Source organism: Bos grunniens, chromosome 1 (genome assembly GCF_055505025.1).
Source record: "Bos grunniens cultivar Pamir isolate PY7600 chromosome 1, Bosgru_T2T1.0, whole genome shotgun sequence".
In the NCBI taxonomy this organism is placed as follows: domain Eukaryota; kingdom Metazoa; phylum Chordata; class Mammalia; order Artiodactyla; family Bovidae; genus Bos; species Bos grunniens.
The window spans coordinates 107,343,639-107,363,147 of record NC_141165.1 but is presented as its reverse complement, the minus strand read 5'-3'; the positions used below and the strand labels follow the sequence as shown (position 1 = coordinate 107,363,147).

The 19,509-nt window shown below is 35.2% G+C and overlaps 1 protein-coding gene across 4 annotated transcripts in view; it reads left to right on the top strand.

Moving 5' to 3' along the window:
- ALCAM (activated leukocyte cell adhesion molecule) overlaps positions 1-19,509 on the top strand; it is a 228,399-nt gene that overhangs the window by 42,832 nt on the left and 166,058 nt on the right. The gene's annotated exons all lie outside the window — the stretch shown is intronic.

Sequence of the window (19,509 nt, the reverse complement as noted above, 5' to 3'; positions counted from 1 at the left end):
CATCATGTTCCACAGTTAATCAGCAAATTATGTTGATTTTATTTCTAGTTATGTCTCAATAAACTTTCTCCATTTCTATGAGAAAGAAATGGTCTATTCTTAGTTCATTTCTTCCTTGAACTACTGCAATAGCTTTCTAATTTTCCCACATTTCCTTTGGAAACTCTACAGTCTATTCTCATAGCTGGAAATTTTTTTTTAGAAAAAAAATCTGTGTCATCCATTGCTTAAAATGTTTCAATAGCGTCTTATAACCTCTTATAAAAATCCCTGTTAGGAACTATGGAAAAGCACAACGCTGTGGCCTAGTGACATTCCCTAGTGATGTTCATCTCCTGTATACCCAAGCTTCAGCTTTACTGAACTTCTTTTGTTCCCTCTAAATCTCCCTGCTTTACTCTCCCACCTAAGACCTTTACACATACCATTTCCTCTGCATCTAAAAATCCTGTTTCTCCTGGTTAACTCCCTTCAGTTCTAGGAACTTTTCCCCAAATCTTTCCTGATGGCTCACTTTCTCTCCATTCCATGCCCTCCTGGCCTAAATCCTCAGGATTTTACACTACATTATTGTGTTATGTTTAGTCATTTGGGCAAGGTGTTCTCCAACTGATTCTTAAGCTTCTTGAGGACAATGGCAATTCCATTTTTTTCACCATTTTGTCCAAATATGTAACGTATATGAGTAATAGATATTTAGTGAACACTTACTGAATTAAATGAAATAACTCTAGTAGGAAGATAATAGTCTTTTGCTAACCATTGAGGCTTAGATTCACATCACAGCTTGACTGCTTGCTGATTCTATTACCCTGAACAAATACTTTAGTCTCAGGTTTTGTGGGATTTCTTTATTTGTTTATTTTAAATCAGGAAATTGGGAGATAATTTTACTCCCCTCATGAGGACTAGTAAAGTTAAATAAGGTAACATGTAAAGCAGTTAACATAGTGTATATTCTATGAATATTACTTCATTTTTTCAATTTATATATTCAGTTCAATTCAGTCGCTCAGTCGTGTCTGACTCTTTGCAACCCCATGAACTGCAGCACACCAGGCCTCCCTGTCCATCACCAACTGCTGGAATCCACCCAAACCCATTTCCATTGAGTCGATGATGCCATCTAACCATCTCATCCTCTGTCGTCCCCTTCTCCTCCTGCCCTCAATATTTCCCAGCCTCAGGGTCTTTTCCAATGAGTCAGCTCTTTGCGTCAGGTGGCCAAAGTACTGGGGTCTCAGCTTCAACATCAGTCCTTCCAATGAACACCAATGACTGATCTCCTTTTGGATGGACTTGTTGGATCTCCTTGTAATCCAGGGGACTCTCAAGAGTCTTCTCCAACACCACAATTCAAAAGCATCAATTCTTCTGCTCTCAGCTTTCTTTATACTCCAACTTTCACATCCATACATGACTACTAGAAAAACTATAGCCTTGACTAGATGGACCTTTGTTGACAAAGTAATGTCTCTGCTTTTTAATATGCTGTCTAGGTTGGTCATAACTTCCTTCCAAGGAGTAAGCATCTTTTAATTTCATGCCTGCAATCACCATCTGCAGTGATTTTGGAGCCCCAAAAAATAAAGTCTGACATTGTTTCCACTGTTTCCCCATCTATTTCCCATAAAGTGATGGGACCAGATGCCATGATCTTCATTTTCTGAATGTTGAGCTTTAAGCCAACTTTTTCACTCTCCTCTCTCACTTTCATCAAGAGGCTTTTTAGTTCCTCTTCACTTTCTGCCATAAGGGTGGTGGCATCTGCATATCTGAGGTTATTGATATGTCTCCTGGCAATCTTGATTCCAGCTTGTGCTTCATCCAGCCCAGCGTTTCTCATGATGTACTCTGCATATAAATTAAATAAGCAGGGTGACAATATACAGCCTTGACGTACTCCTTTTCCCGTTTGGAACCAGTCTGTTGTTCCATGTCCAGTTCTAACTTTTGCTTCCTGATCTGCATACAGATTTCTCAAGAGGCAGGTCAGGTGGTCTGGTATTCCCATCTCCTTCAGAATTTTCCACAGTTTATTGTGATCCACACAGTCAAAGGCTTTGGCATAATCAATAAAGCAAAAACAGACGTTTTTCTGAAACTCTCTTGCTTTTTCGACGACCCAGCAGATGTTGGCAATTTGATCTCTGGTTCCTCTGCCTTTTCTGAAACCAGCTTGAACATCTGGAAGTTCACGGTTCACGTATTGCTGAAGCCTAGCTTGGAGAATTTTGAGCATTACTTTACTAGCGTGTGAGATGAGTGCAATTGTGCAGTAGTTTGAGCATTCTTTGGCATTGCCTTTCTTTGGGATTGGAATGAAAACTGACATTTTCCAGACCTGTGGCCACTGCTGAGTTTTCCAAATTTACTGACATATTGAGTGCAGCACTTTTACAGCATCCTCTTTTAGGATTTGAAATAGCTCAACAGGAATTCCAACACCTCCACCAGCTTTGTTCACAGTTCTTGAAGTAGTAGCAGTAATTTTGATTAGTGTGAAGCATTCATGTCCTTTTATTGTATACTCTCCCAGGACATACAAAACAAAATCTGTTCCTTTTTTTTTTGTCAATATTGTTTAAATGATTGATGATGAGCCTCTGAGAAATTATTAACCCCCTTTATTTCTTCAAAGATGAGTATTATTTTCTTCACTGTAACCTGAGGACATGATATTTTGGTTAGAAATACCACAAAAAAGGGATTGTCCTTTTGCTGGTTAATTTGAGGGGACTGATGCATTGGTACTGACTCACCCTAAGTGAAGATATATATTTTGTCTTCATTTCCTCCTATGATACATGGCTGTGCTCATTCTCTCTACAGAGGTCTTTGCATTCATCAAGTTTAAGCTTTAATGTAAATCTTGTGTGTTTTGAAAATGTTTCATACTTTGTTTTTAAAGGTTAAACAGACAATAAGGGGGTTGAGGAGGTGACTGTTTTGGTTTTAAGAATATTAAAATGTAATCTTCACCAGCTGTCCATTTAAAAATCATATTTCCATTTCTCACATGGGGCACTGTGAGTGTTGGTTAGCTTTAGAGTAAGAATTTAAATGCTCTAAAAGCTTTTAAGTTAATTCTCCACCAAGAAACAGCTGATAGGCTGAGTATGACATCAGTTCTCCTTGATTCTGCAGTTAAGCAGATATGCTTCATTCAATCAGTCTGCTCTACAATGAGATTTTACAAAAATTAATGACAGTTCAAATTCATGTCATAGAGTAAATTTTTCTAAAACCATGGATTGTGATGATTGAGAGTTGGATTTTTTTTTTCTTCTGATGTGTGTGTGGTTTTGTTTCTTTGTTTGTGTATTTGGTTGATTTAGTCTGATTTTGCTACTAAGTTAATTTGATACATTAAGGTTCATCTGGCTCAGAATTTGGAGAGTTTTTGCATAAAAAAGCTATAATAACCAAAATACAAATGAGGAGTATGGAGTTATAAAAAGTACAGTTAGGACAAAAGCTACTGTTTCCTATTTTAGGTATTCAGTTATATCTTTAGTTTCTTGAGTCTCCTAAATATTTTTCACCCCAGAAGTGCAACTTGTTGTAAATGGAGTTTTTTCAGAGTTCTATTTTTTATACCAAGTCATAAAACATTTTCAATTCCTTCCTTACATATTATCATCTAACTGCTCTTTCATTTCTACCATTTTCTTGCCTTCTTACAAATAAAATTCCTTATCAGTTTCCATTTCTGTTTCCTTGAACAGTTGATATACTTTGCTGTATTTTAAGATATTTATCTTTTCCCACAATTCCAGCACATCTACAAGACCTCTTATTTTTATAATCTTCTAAAAGAGGATGCTATAAGATAAAAATTTACTATATAGTTTTTATATGTACAAAATAGTAAATTTACCCTCTTTCTCAAAAATTTAAAAGAATTCAGTACATTACAAAATTACAGTTTGAATTATCATTTGTTTCCCTAAAGGATACAGTGAGGCCAAAGAAATTTAAGTTAGGGAAGAAATCTGGAGTGTTTAAGTTCAGGAGGCAACTTGATTTCTGAGTCACATTCAGATTGGTGCCACTTCTTTTCATTGCTGCATTTGAGAAAGTCAAACAGTTAAGTTCGGACTATAACAGACATAACTAATAAAAATGAAAACAAAAAATAGGAGTCAGGGAAACAATAATGTTTCTAGAGCACTAATGGAAAAATGAGGTAATAAGTCAAGAGAGGTACATTCACTTTGAGAAGTGATAAAAGTGTTGCCCCTAACCACGTCACAGGGAATGCAATAACTCTGCAATGTTTTAAAGGTCATTTTGACAGGGAGAGTCCAGAGATAAGGAAGGAAAATGAACATAAAGTGCCAAATTTTGTTAGGCCTTAAAGTAGATGGTAATAAAATTTCCTATGGAGAATTTTTTAAAATGTAACATACTAGAAATTATGAGTGGTCTCAAAGGAATCATTTCTCCATTTGGAGTATCTGCTACTAATCTGTGATTTAACAGTATGTGGTGGTCAAAATAAACAGATGGTTATGAAAAATTTAATTTCCTTGGGGAATGATTAAATAATAATGACATGCAAGGAAGCATAGTACCACATAGTTCACATTGTGATGAGGGTCACATAGCGAAAGTAGAATTGAACTTCATATGGTAATGATACCTCATTGTAGTTTTGATTTGCATTTCTCTAATAATGAGTGATGTTGAGCATCTTTTCATGTGTTTGTTAGCTATGTATATCTTGTTTGGAGAAATGTCTGTTTAGGTCTTTTTCCCACTTTTTGATTGGGTTGTTTGTTTTTCTGGTATTGAGTTCTATGAGCTGCTTGTATATTTTAGAAATTAATCCTTTGTCATTTGTTTCATTTGCTATTATTTTCTCCCATTCTGAGGGTTGTCTTTTCACTTTGCTTATAGTTTCCTTTGCTGTGCAAAAGCTTTTAGGTTTAATCAGGTCCCACTTGTTTACTTTTGTTTTTATTTCCATTATTCTGGGAGGTGGGTCATAGAGGATCTTGCTTTGATTTATGTCATCGAGTGTGCCACCTCTGTTTTCCTCTAAGAATTTTACAGTTTCTGGTCTTACATTTAGGTCTTTAAACCATTTTGAGTTTGTCTTTGTGTATGGTATTAGGAAGTGTTCTAATTTCATTCTTTTACATGTAGTTGTCCAGTTTTCCCAGCACCATTTATTGAAGAGGCTGTCTTTGCCCCATTGTATATTCTTGCCTCCTTTGTCAGAAATAAGGTATCCATAGGTGCATGGGTTTATTTCTTTGCTTTCTATCTTTTTCCATTGGTCTACATTTCTGTTTTTGTGCCAGTACCATACTGTCTTGATGACTGTAGCTTTGTAGTATAATCTGAAGTCATGTAAGTTGATTATACATTTCTAGAAAACATTTTCTAGAAACAAATGACAGTGAAAGCATGACAACGCAAAACCTATGGGATACAGCAAAATCAGGTCTAAGACAGAAGTTTATATCAATACACTCCTACCTCAAGAAATAAGAAAAACATCAAATATCTAGACAACCTAACTTTACACCTAAAATAACTGGAAAAAGAAGAAGAACAACAACAACAAAAAAAGCCTTACAATTAGTAGAAGGAAAGAAATCATAAAGATCTGAGCAGAAATAAATGAAAAAGAAATGAAGGAAACAATAGTAAAGATTAATAACACTAAAAGCTGGTTCTTTGAGAAGATAAACAAAATTGACAAACCTCTAGCCAGACTCATCAAGAAAAAAAGAGAGAAGAATCAAATCAACAAAATTAGAAACGAAAAAGGAGAGGTTACAACAGACAATGCAAAAATACAAAGAATTATAAGACACTATTATGAACAACTATATGGCAATAAAATGGATAGTCTGGAAGAAATGGACAGATTCTTAAAAAAGTTCAATCTTCCAAGACTGAACCAGGAAGAAATAGAAATTATGAACAACCCAATCACAAGCACTGAAATAGCAGCTGTGATCAAAAATCTCCCAAAGAGTCCAGGACTAGATGGCTTCACAGGAGAATTCTATCAAACATTTAGAGAAGAGCTAATGCCTATCCTTCTAAAACTCTTATAAAAAATTTCAGAGGAAGGACCTCTTCTACGAAGCCACCATCACTCTGATACCAAAACCAGACAAAGACAACACAAAAAAAGAAAACTACAGGCCAATATCACTGATGAACATAGATGCAAAAATCCTCAACAAAATTTTAGCAATCAGAATTGAACAACACATCAATAATCTCATACACCATGATCAATTTGGGTTTATTCCAGGGAAGCAAAGATTCTTCAATATACACAAACCAATCAATGTGATACACCATATTAACAAATCGAAAGATAAAAACTATATGATCATCTCAATAGATGCAGAAAAAGCCTTTGACAAAATTCAGCAGCCATTTATGATTAAACATCTTAAGAGAATGGGCATAGAAAGAACCTACCTCAACATAGTTAGGGGACATATATGATAAGCCTACAGCAAACATCATTCTCAATGGTAAAAAACTGAAAGCATTCCCCCTAAGATCAGGAATAAGACAAGGGTGTCCACTCTTACCACTGTTATTCAACATAGTTCTGGAAGTTCTAGCTACAGCAATCAGAGAAGAAAAAGAAATAAACAGAATCCAGATTGGAAAAGAAGTAAAGCTCTCACTGTTTGCAGATGACATGATACTGTGCACAGAAAACCCTAATGATGGTATCAGAAAATTACTAGAGCTAATCAGTGAATTTAGCAAAGTTTCAGGGTACAAAATCAATGCACAGAAATCACTTGCATTTCCATATACTAACAATGAAAAATCAGAAAGAGAAATTAAGGAATCAATCTCATTCACCATTGCAACAAAAAGAATTAATTATCTAGGAATAAACTTACCTAAGAAGATGAACTGTACACAAAAAATTATAAGACACTAATGAAAGAAATCAAAGGCGACATAAACAGATAGAGAGATATTCCTTGTTCCTGGGTAGGAAGAATCAATATTGTGAAAATGACTATATTACCAAATGCAATCTACAGAGTCAATGTGATCCCTATCAAATTACCAATGGCATTTTTCACAGAACTAGAACAAAAAATTTCACAATTCATGTGGAAACACAAAGACCCCGAATCGCCAAAGCAGTCTTGAGAAAGGAATGGAGCTGGAGGAATCAACCTTCCTATTTTTAGTTTTTTAAGGAACCTCCATACTGTTCTCTTCAGTGACTCTACCAATTTATATTCCCATCAACAGTGCAAGAAGATTCTCTTTTTTCCATACCCTCTCCAGAATTTGTTTGTTTGTTTTTTGATGATGGCCATTCAGAGTGGTATGAGGTGATACTTCATTGTAGTTTTGATCTGCATCAGGAATAGAGACACAGACAATAGAGGGATGAATTGGGAGTTTGGGACTGAACTATGTGCACTGCCATGTGTAAAACAGACAGCTAGTGAGAAACCTGATGTATAGCACAGGAAGCTCAGCTTTTTGCTCTGTGGTGATCTAGGTGGGTGGGATGGAGGGAGGGAAAGAGGACCAAAAGGGAGGGGATATTTGTAAACATATAGCTGATTCACTTCATTGTACAGTTGAAACTAACACATCTTTGTAAAAAACTATACCCAAATTAAAAATTTTTTAAAAGAATTGAGCTTCATTTCCCAAAATGAGTGTTTGTTGTGTGCCTACTGTGTGCCTGGCACATTTATAGGTTTCTGTTTTAGCCATCTGGATATGTATGTGGAAGATGGATGGGGCTTGTATATGTATATATATGTATAAGATCAAATATAAAAACCTTTTTTGGAATTTTTGAAGAATCATAAATATTATTTCATATTTTAAAGTGAGAGATTAACAAATACTAAAGACTTTAAAAAATTTCCTAAAGTGTACATGTTCCAATTTTCCTGTAGACAACTGAGTTACCTCGCATCATAGAGTCACTGTTGGATGTTCTCCTTCCTCTTTTCCTTTCTTCTTCTTCATGTATACATGATCTTCAAGTGATCGCATTTATTTTGGTTCTCAACAATAAAAATTTAAAACAATTCATTGACATATAACTCAATTTAAGTCATGTTTGTGGACACCCAAACTGATATGATGCATACATGTTGTTTTAGTGATATGACTATTGTAGTATCTGCTCACTTGCATTCTTCTTAAGAGAATTTTCATTGCTTTTCTTGGTTTCTCAAAAAGGCCTTTACCTCTGAAAAGACAAAAACCAGTATAATAGAAAGTTTAAAAAGCCAATAGAAAGTGAATGTTCACACATCTCTGTGGAAGCCCCTCTCAAATACCAGACATCTGAATTGTCCTTTAGGAAGAACTGGATAGGAATTGATTCAGGTTGTGCTCACTAAAGAGTTCCTGAAGTTCCTTCATTCCACAAGTAGCACACAGACTAGTAAACAGTTACAAGGAATGAAGATACCTGAGTATCCCAAATGTGAAAAATGAGAAGCCTGCTCTTTTATTGCTCCAGAAGGAGCTGCTTTCTTCTTTCCAACTTGCCATGTATAGAACACTTGCAGAAACTTAGACAAAACTTGCCTTTCTTTAAAAATGGTGCTCCAAAAGTGTTTAATGCCTAGATATGTAATGCCTTTTATTATATTCTCAGAGTTCTGTATCAAAGAACATTGAAAAGATTGTTTTAACTTAGCAAAATTCAAGGACAGGTTCCACAGGTTGCTATCCACTATACGAGAATCAAAATCTGGTTCCAAGAATGTTAGCTTTGAGGAAATAATTGCATCTAAACTTCAGCCAGAATCGAGTAACCATAGACTGAACTCTCAGGGAGCTGAACTGATTCGGTAGACAAGAGCATTTGGAATTATATATTTGAATTTTGAAAATTGTTTCCTATCAAATAATAATTTTTAGTATTATCTTCCTTACCTCATAGAGCATTTATTTCTTAAAGCCGTTCCTGAGTCATTCAGTTCAGTGATGGCATTCCAGAAGGTGTCAGGTTCTCTCTCTGGATGTACTCAGTGCAGTCAAAATGACACGCATATTCACAGCTAGCTATAATGCACTAGGATGGGGATAATAATGGAGATATTGCTATGAGAACATAAATGAGGGAGCAATATATTTTGGTGAAGGTGTGGAAGATGTCTGTGCAGAAGAAAGGAAAGCGAAAGGACAGAGATTTGTCATCTCTGTGGGAGTATGGGTTAAAAGATTCAGGGTTAAATGCAACACAATTTGGTTGCATTTTAAGGCATGAATGATAAATTGGTAGTAACTTTGGAGCAGTTTTTTTCAGGATTGGCAACCTGTGGGCAAATAATTAAGTAAACATTTTTTATAATCCTCAGAGTCTATTTAAAACATATTTTAGATATGATGTGTTTTACCTATACTATCTCCCTTAATAGTAGCAATAACCTTCAGAGATAAGAGTTGTTAGCTTTATTTCAAAGAGCCAGAAATAGCTTCAGAGAGAGTAAGCAAATGGCACTGGTCACAGTTACTAATCACCACTAACATTCTAACTGACTGAATTAAATATAAGACAAGAGCCTATGATAGGAGGGAAACACTGTGGAATTGATAGAAAAAAGAGAATACTATCTTTGCTATGTTTCTTTTGTGGTCCATGAAAATTCTGTGTTGAGTGTAACATTGAAAATATAAAATCTCAATGACCACATATTCTATTTTTAATAAACTTTTACCATAAGAACTAATCAAATTGCATTATTTCCCAGAGTTTTCTCAAACTTATTTCCATTGAGTTGGTGATGCCATCCAACCATCTTATCCTGTCATCCTCTTCTCCTCCTGCCTTCAATCTTTCCCAGCATCAGGGTCTTTTCCAATGAGTTGGCTCTTTGCATCAGGTAGCCAAAGTAATGAAGCTTCAGCTTCAGCTTCAGTCCTTCCAGTGAATATTCAGGGTTGATTTCCTTTTAGATTGACTGGTTGGATCTCCTTGCTGTCCAAGGGACTCTCAAGAATCTTCTCCAGTACCACAGTATGAAGGCATCAGTTCTTCGGCGCTCAGCCTTTTTTACTGTCCAGCTCTCACATCTGTACATAACTACTGGAGAAACCATAGCTTTAACTATGTGGACATTTGTCAGCAAAGTAGTGTCTCTGCTTTTTAGTACACTGTCTAGGTTTGTCATAGATTTTCTTCCAAGGAGCAAGCGTTAAGTTCTATACTAATTCTAATTCTTTGTCAGGACCATGTTTGTTTCTCTAATGACTAAAATTTGTATTACTGCAGTAACCAAATTACTTTAGTTGGTAACAGTATTTTCACAGATTTTACTAGAAAATTATATACACTCATGTCATTTTATTCTACAAATTAATGTTTTAATTTAATATAAAGAAAAGATCCCTTAGTATTTAAGTCTAAAGAAATCCACACATTAATAAATCTTGATCCTATAGTTAAGAGTTAATACACTTTTTATAGAGGGAAAATAGAGCTAAGAGCCTAATTATATATACAGTAACTTTGATTCATGGCAACTGTTTTATCTTGTGTCAGATAAGCTACTTGTATTTGAATAGTTTGAGGAAAATATGCCTAGTATTTTTTTAAATAAATGATTTCTTATTAAAATTTCAGATTGTTCATTTAGTAACATTTTCTACTATACCAGGAACACTACTACAGATACATATGTTTTTTAGAAGTTAACAGTGCCAGCTCAGAAACCACACATCTTTACTAGAAAATTGCTTTAGTTTTCCATGCCCCAACTTCCTCATGTATAAGAAATGGTATCTTATCTTACTTCATAGTGTTATTACAAGTATCAAGTATATAAATACATGTCAGTCAGTTCAGTTACTGAGTTGTGTCCAACTCTGCGACCCCATGAACTGTAGCACACCAGGCCTTCCTGTCCATCACCAACTCCCTGAGCTTGCTCAAACTCATGTCCATTCAGTCAGTGATACCATCAAACCATCTTATCCTCTGTCATCTCCTTCTACTCTTGCCTTCAATCTTTCCCAGCATTAGGCTCTTTTCAAATGAGTCAGTTCTTCACATCAGGTAGCCAAAGTATTGGAGTTTCAGCTTCAGCATCAGTCCTTCCAATGAATATTCAGAACTGATTTCCTTTAGGATGGACTGGTTGGATTTCCTTGCAGTCCAAGGGACTCGCAAGAGTCTTCTCCAACACCACATAGTTCAAAAGCATCAATTCTTCGATGCTCAGCTTTCTTTATAGTCCAACTCTCACATCCATACATGACTACTGGGAAAACCATAGCTTTGACTAGATAGACCTCTGTTGGCCAAGTAATGTTTCTGCTTTTTAATATGCTGTCTAGGTTGGTCATAGCTTTTCTTCCAAAGAGCAAGCATCTTTTAACTTCATGGCTGCAATCACCATCTGCAGTGATTTTGGAGCCCCCAAAAATAAAGTCTCTCACTTTAAGAAAACAAAGACTCACTGTTTCCATTGTTTCCCCACCTATTTTCTATGAAGTGATGGGACTGGATACCATGATCTTAGTTTTTTGAATGTTGAGTTTTAAGCCAACTTTTTCACTCTCCTCTTTCACTTTCATCAAGAAACTTTTTAGTTCTTCTGTGCTTTCCACCATAAGGGTAGTATTTAAATACATGTAAAACATGTAAATACATTTTACATACATGTAAATATATACATGTTTAAATACTGGTAAAAAACGTGGTGTTTAAATACATGTATAATGGTATTGGATTGGCTATTAGCCACAGTATGTTCTCAATAAATTATGTCCATTATTCATTATTATTATCTCATTTAATCCTCACAAAAAAGCTTATTAAGTACTTAGTCCAAATTTATAAGGAGCCATGCTATCCTAATTATACATCTAGTCAAATGTCAGAATTCATATTAAAACAGAATTTTTTTAATCCAAAAATCATGTTATTTTTACTATGCTGAGAATGAGAGGGCATTTCAGAGCAAAAACATGTTGGTATAAGAATGAGAACTTTTATGGTATTATACTGAAGAATTAACTTCGCTTATCTTAGAATTTGGGGTAGATATATTAAATAATTGTAAGGCCAGTTTGGGCTTCCCAGGTGGATCTGTGGTGAAGAATCCACCTGTCAATGCAGCAGATGCAGGAGACAAAAATTTGACTCCTGGGTCAGGAAGATCCCTTGAAGGAAGGCATGGCAACCCACTGCAGTATTCAAGGCTTCCCTGGTGGTTCAGTGGTAAAGAATCCACCTGCAGTACAGGAGACGTGGGTTTGATCCCTGGGTTGGGAAGATCCCTTGGAGAAGGAAATGGCGACCCACTCCAGTATGCTTGCCTGGAAAATTTCATGCACAGGGGAGCCTGGCAGGCTACATATAATCCACGGAGTTGCAAAGAGTTGGATACAACTGAACACATCTGCTAAGTGAATGAAGCCAGATTCACAGGTTAGAGAGTAAGTTCTTTTTCCTCTTCTTCACCTATCATAATCTATCAACAAAGATTTGTTTCTTTGAAATAGCTATAGTGTTCTAACATGATATCATTGTTTTGATGTCATTTTAGTGTGGCTGGGGCTTCACATCAATATTCTGACGAGGTTATCCTTACTTCTCTTGCTAATCTTGCCCTTTCCCAAAGAAACCTGCCATTTTTCATCACCTTTAGACATATCCAAAAAACTGAGCACCTGCTGTGTACCTGCCGTTGCACTAAGTACCCTGAAGTAAGAACTAGAACTAGAACTTGAACTCTGGCCTCAAGCTTGTGGGTGGCAGTGTGTTCAGCTATTTTGAGTTTCATTCTAGAGATAGGGAGGATGGAGCTCAAAGATGCAAGTTATTATAACCATAAATAGAAGAATAAGTGCTAAAATTCTGTATGTATGTAGTCATGTTCTGTGCTTCGTAATTATTAAGTACATCTATAATTATTTCAGTGTAAGTGCTAATCTTTCTGAAAAGATTACTTTCTTACTTGAGTTCAGGCTGTGCTATATGTTTGGCGACACAATGGTTCCATTTGCTTTACTTTTTTTTTCATGTGTCTGTATAATATCTAGTTAGGCTTGAGAAATTTTCTCTTTATCCAGAGGAGACCCTCTCAAATTGTCAGAGGAGGAGCTTCTATTAGAGGAATATTGTTCTTTTAGAGCTTCAGCTGAGCACTTTTTTAGTCTAGGAAACTGATTTTTGTTCTCCAGAAATGATTTAAAGAATAATTTATCATAAAGATTAAATGTATTACACTATAAAAATCAAATAGATTACACTATAAAAATCACATAATTATTCCTGTAAAACTACAGATGAAAGCAAGCAGAGAAAATTATAGTGTAAAGTTTTTAATTAGCTTCTGATTAGCTGTAAGCTTGTATTTTAAATGTAACATTCAGTACCTTATAATAACTAGGCATAGATTAAATAGCCACTGGTATGTACATAGTAAAAAGATTAATACTACAACTAGTAGGCAGTTTTTGCTGGCATAGTTTGATACTTTTTACAGTAAAGTGGGGGGCAGATTCTGGGGAATTGGAGTATCCATCACATGATTATTGGAATGGCAAAATACTCTGTCATAACATGAGCAGCAGACTTTACCTAGTTGCTCTGTGGTTGCTGATTTGTTTATTTCTTAGAAAAGTAGAAGTCTCTCTTTCAAAAATGAGATCCTTAGAAGATTTCAATGATTTACTTTAATAGGGGACCTATGCTTTGAGTAGAAGGGAATGCTGGCCTTCAGATCATAGCAAAACTAAACTCTACTTTGCTATTTTTGTAGGCACTGTCTTGCTCATTTTAGGTTATACACTTGTCCCTCATTTTAGGGTTATAAACTAGAAACTTAATTTGAGTGAAAGTTTGGGTATTTTTTGATCTATATATAGTGACTTTAACTTGATGAGTGACTTTGGGTAAATCATTTGAGTTATATAGGCTTTAGTTTTTGAGCTGATAAACTAGCAGTTTAAATTAAATTATAGTTGGTGTCAAATAAAAATAATCATCTTTTTATGTTTATTCTATTTTTTAAGGTTCTTGGCCCCTAAGTTATTTCAATATTATGTTAGAAATAAAAAATACTCAAAAGGGTTTTAAAAAGCAACCCCTCAATATTCTGACATGAAGAAAAAGTTTCAGTTGCTTTCCAGTTATACAGTTTGTTAACTGCTTAAGCAATGAGGATTCTTCTGAATTAGACTTTGGGATTTCATTTGGCAAGATACCATAAAGTTCATAAGCCTACCTAGAATTTAGGAAGACTTAGAATCAATCCCCAGACATCTCTACTGGGACAGTGATGGTTGTTTTTATCTTTTGGTTACTTTTAAGATTAACAGAAAATGGAGGAAAGAATATAACAGCTGGCCAAAAAATTCAAGAGTGTGTAGCATTATCTACTTTTGTGAAGGAATTTCCTTGGGGATATAACTCATCTTGGATATGTTAAAGGAGGCCTGCTGCTGCTGTTTAGTCATTCAGTTGTGCTTGACGCTCTGTGACCCCCATCGACTGTAGCCCACCAGGCTCCTCTGTCAATGGGATTTCCCAGGCAAGAATACTAGAGTGGGTTGCCATTTCCTACTCCAGAGGATCTTCCCAACTCAGGGATCAAACCTGCATCTCCTATATTGGCAGGCAGACTTTACCATTGAGCCATCTGGGAAGCCTAAAGGTCTGGACAATGTAGAATTACTATTTGCTTCAAATGCAAAATGTAAATTAGCTTCCCTGGTGGCTCAGATGGTAAAGCATCTGTTTACAATGTGGGAGACCTGGGTTCGATCCCTGGGTAAGGAAGTGCCCTGGAGAAGGAAATGGCAACCCACTCCAGTACTCTTGCCTAGAAAATCCCACGGACGGAGGAGCCTGGTGTCCATGGGGTCTCAAAGAGTCAGACATGACTGAGCAACTTCACTTTCACTTTCAAATGTAAAATGTAAATTAGCATATAACATATTATTCCCTGGATATTATAAATATGACTAGAATTAACAGCAAAAATGAATCACTAGACTTTTGTAAATGTATTTTTTAATGTTTCCATTATTGATTAAAAATAAGCATAATTTACAATATGGGTAGTTTTGTATTTATATCCAATGATTCAATGATTAAGATAGTTCTCTTACAGTTGAACAGTCATTCCTTCTGGAGAGACACAGAGATTCTGCTGCCTTCCTCAGTGCCAGTGGAAATTGTCTGGCTTTGAAGAAATCTTTAGGAGTGTGAAAGGAAGGAAAAATAAAGGAAATCATTTTCTTTCCTTCACCACTGCCCATCCTTTCCAAAGAACTGTCTCTAGTTCTTAGTAGTTCCTTGCACAGTAGGGAAATGCAGGGAAAGCAGACACAGTAGGGAAGTGGGGAGAGGGCAGCCAGGATAACTGGTGAAGTGGAATGGCTGGCCAAGGTTATCGTTCTCATTCTTACCAGAAGACTCCAAATGGCTATGCTCCTCCTTTTCTGGTAAACTGAGGCTGCCCCTGACACAATTGTGTCTTTCTTTCATCTGTAATAAAGTGATAGAGGAGAAGGGAGAGGAAGAACTGAGAGGCAGAGAGGAAAAAAAGGTGGGATGTGGGTAGAAGGACAAACTCTACTTTAGATTGCCTTAAAACTTCCATTGCTGCTACTTTTTGCCGTCTGTTCACACTGTTTCATCATCATAGGCTGAAGATTGCCTTTGAGTGGTGAAGGAAAGAATGAACCATCTACCATTCTTCATCTCTTTCTCTGCCTTGTCTGACACTTTACTTAAAGCAAGGACTCTTTAACACCTGAGCTTCTGGAACAGAGTCCTTAAATGAGCTTCACAATGTTCTTTAGTAAAGTTTGGAGTGCTTTTGAGGGTTTGTATGGAGAGAGTACATATAATTGACTAGGTTCTTAGATTAACCTAGACTTCATTTTGGTTCAGTGTAACCTAACCCATGTGTACTTTTTAACTCTTTCCTTGATTTCTCCTTGCCAGCTCTTCAGCACTTGTTATTTTGCTTCTCTCAGCTCTCCTAGAAATTTAACTACTATGTGCACAATTCTTTCCATTGGAAAACGTTTACAAATTGTACGCAAAGGACGTTTCCAGACATGAGCAGAAATGCTCATCCAAAGATAGATGAGCATGGATGAGCATCCAGACATGCTCATCCAGACGTGTCTAATTTTAGAATTAGACACAATTTATAATATTTATTAAAATGATACACAAATCAAAGGTTAGATTGAGGTAAGATATATTTTATCCCTCTAGCCCCTACACAAAGCAATTTTGAAAAAGAAAGAAAAACATTTTAAAATCCTTGATTTATAACCTTGAAGCACCTGAACTAAATATTAGAATGCCTAGAAAGACCATGAGCTGCTGTGTGCTCTTAGAATCACACTACTCATATCCTTGGTAAACTCCCATGACGACCTTAGAATTGGATGCTTAAGTTTTTCAAGCTAAATGTTTTCCAGGGCTAAAAGGCCCTTTGACACAATGTTCCTCTTAAGATTTAATGAATCTGGAAATAATAAAATCTAAAAAAAAGAAATCCAGGGACATCAGAATATTTTTTACCTCTTAATTTTTCACCCTTATAAGCCACTTTTTTTTTAATTTGAAAAAAAATTCTAATGGTTCTTCTCTGCAACTATGACTATCTTCTGTGATAGTCATGTTTTCTGGTACTGGAAGAGATTAGTTGAGTACTCTGTACATATTTTTAGAATACTACATATAATGTATGTACTATAAATACTAGTAATATATATATATACATTTTTATGTATATATAAATTAATTATGTATAACTTTGTATATATAAATTTATTATATATAAAATTTCTGAGTTGAGTTTACTTGAGAGGTTGAGTACTCCATACATATTTTTAGAATACTACATATAATGCAGTACTATAAATACTAGTAATGTATATACAAACATTTTTATGTATTTATATAAATTTATTATATATAAAATTTCTGCTAATCTCATTAAAGAAGGAATGAGATATTGAGGAAAGTGCAATAGTAGATATTACAGTCTTCTAATAAATATTTAGAATTTCTACTTTTAAAAGGTAATTCATGGAACACTGCATTTATATATCTTTTAATAATTCCACTATTTGTATCTCCTGTGGAGACATGGTAGTTGTATGGACCATTACACAAAGCAAAGGTGGCTTAATACTATTAGTGTCTGAAACTGTTAACCAAAAATATTTATTAAAACTGAAACGTGTGTTTGTGAGGGCATGCAAAAAAACAAACTGGTCCCACAGTGCGCTGGAGTTGGTCTCCAGAAGGGAATTGGTGTAATTCCCTTCTGGAGACCCTTAAGAAAGGGTCTCCCTTCTTAAGGTCCTTAAGAAAGGTCCTTAAGAAAGGAAGGACCTTCCCTTCCAGGTCCTTAAGAAAGGAAGAACAAATCTTTAATCTTTATGACCTAGTGATTTAAATTTGTCCATTTATACTCAATATAATCTTCACATTGGACAGAGCAAAACACTTTTAGTGAATTTATGTTAATATTCTTCCTTCCAGATTAAAAAAAAAAATCAAGCATAACATGATTGCCTTCTAACCTTTGAAATCTATGCTTCCATTTTATGGCCAACTTCAGATAATAAATACTAAACCAATGTCTTGGACTTCCCTGGTAGTCCAGTGATCAAGACTTCATGCTTCCACTGAAGCAGGCATGGATTTGATTCCTGGTCAGAGAACTAAGATCCCCCATACAGCATGGCTGGAAACACACACACACATACATACACACAAAAACAAAACCCAACATCTTAAATTGTTTCACACTATAATCCTATCTGCAAAAAGTCTATTTTGCTCTTTAAGACAATATTAGGTGTCAACTATTCTTCTATTATTCTTCTCTTGGTTGCCACGTCAGTAGACAGAAAGAACAAAAGTATCTGCCTGAAGCAAATATACTGCAGTTCACTGTCAAACAGAGATTCCCAAGAAACCAAACAGAAAAGGAATAAAAATGAGAGGCATGTTTTATTAAATGTCTTCTACACCTGCTTCCTTTATCTTTTAGACCTGTTTACCAAAGCTCAATGGATAGCTTTCATTTCTTTAAAGCTACCAAACATATGAGCTAATGGTTATTTCTGGCACTTCAATGAACATTTGTCTCATACCACTAAGTTATTAAGGATAATAAACTAGTGTTAAAAAATAATAATGTTCTGTATATGTAGGGGACCTTCATGAAAGTTTTGCAGCTGAAAAAAAGGTTATAGTTGCTAAGCAGACTGGTTATTTATTAAGCTAGCTTTGTAAATAAAAAGAATATTTAAACAGCTGCTATCTCTGTGATCTTACCATTAATCTTCTCCAGAAAACTGTGACAAGAAGTGATATTTGACTATAATTTTAGAAAATGATAGTGAGAACTATGTGATTATTCAATTTACATTATACTTTCAAAATTATGTTAAAATAGTGCAAGATACGTTCATTTAAATTCATTTTAAAATTAAAATTACTTTACCTAGCAAATTCAGAATGAGATACTATTTGTTTACTAGTGATTTATATTAAATTAGCAATCTGTTAAAATTCATTTCTTTATAACACTGTTTGGGAAATAATAATTTTTCAGATTTTTTAGAAAAACTGTCTGAAATTTCAAGAGAATCTTCTTAGGTAATGAAAGAGAAAGCAAACAAGTCAATAATACATAAACAAAATGTTGTATATAATCAATCAAAATCTTCCATCTGTGCAGTAGAGCAGTGAATGATTCATTTTTAAAAAAACACATACTAATTGTTGCATATTTTCAGGGACACTATATTTTTAATAAAAGTTTAATTTCAGACTGTTTTGGATTTATAGAAAAGTTGTGAAAATAGCACAGAGTCCCATGTACTCCATACCCAGTTTTCCCTGTTCTCAACATCTTAAACAGTATGGTACATTTGTCACAATTAATGAATGAATAATAATTAAGTAATTATTAATTATAATTCATACTTTATTCAGAATTTCTTAGTTTTTGCCCTAATATCATTAGAACACCCCTCTTCATTCAGTCATCATGCCTCTTTAAGGTCTTCTTTACTATGACAGTTGCTCAAATCCCACCCTACTCCCCTTTTTATTCATCTTCACAGTTTTGAGGAGTACTGGTCAGTTATTTAGTAGAATATTCCTTATTGGGATTCATCTGTTGTTTTTCTTGTGATAATTTTGGGATTAAAATATTAGGTTTTGAGGAGGGAAACCACAGAGGCAAAATGCAATTTTCATCCCATCATATCCGAGGTTCATACTATCAACATGATTAACAGCTGCTGTTGTTAACCTCGAACGCCTGGCTGAGTTGGTGTTTGTTAGGTTTCTGCCCAGTGAAATTACTCTTCTTCCCTCTTTCTATACCATGGATTTTGGAAAGAAGTCACTGTGTGCAGCCCTCACTTAAGGACAGGTTATTTATTCTCTGCCTCCGTAAGTGTAAAGTACCTACCTAAATTACTCAGAATTATCATACATGGGCTTCTCAGGTGGCTCAATGGTAAAGAATCTGC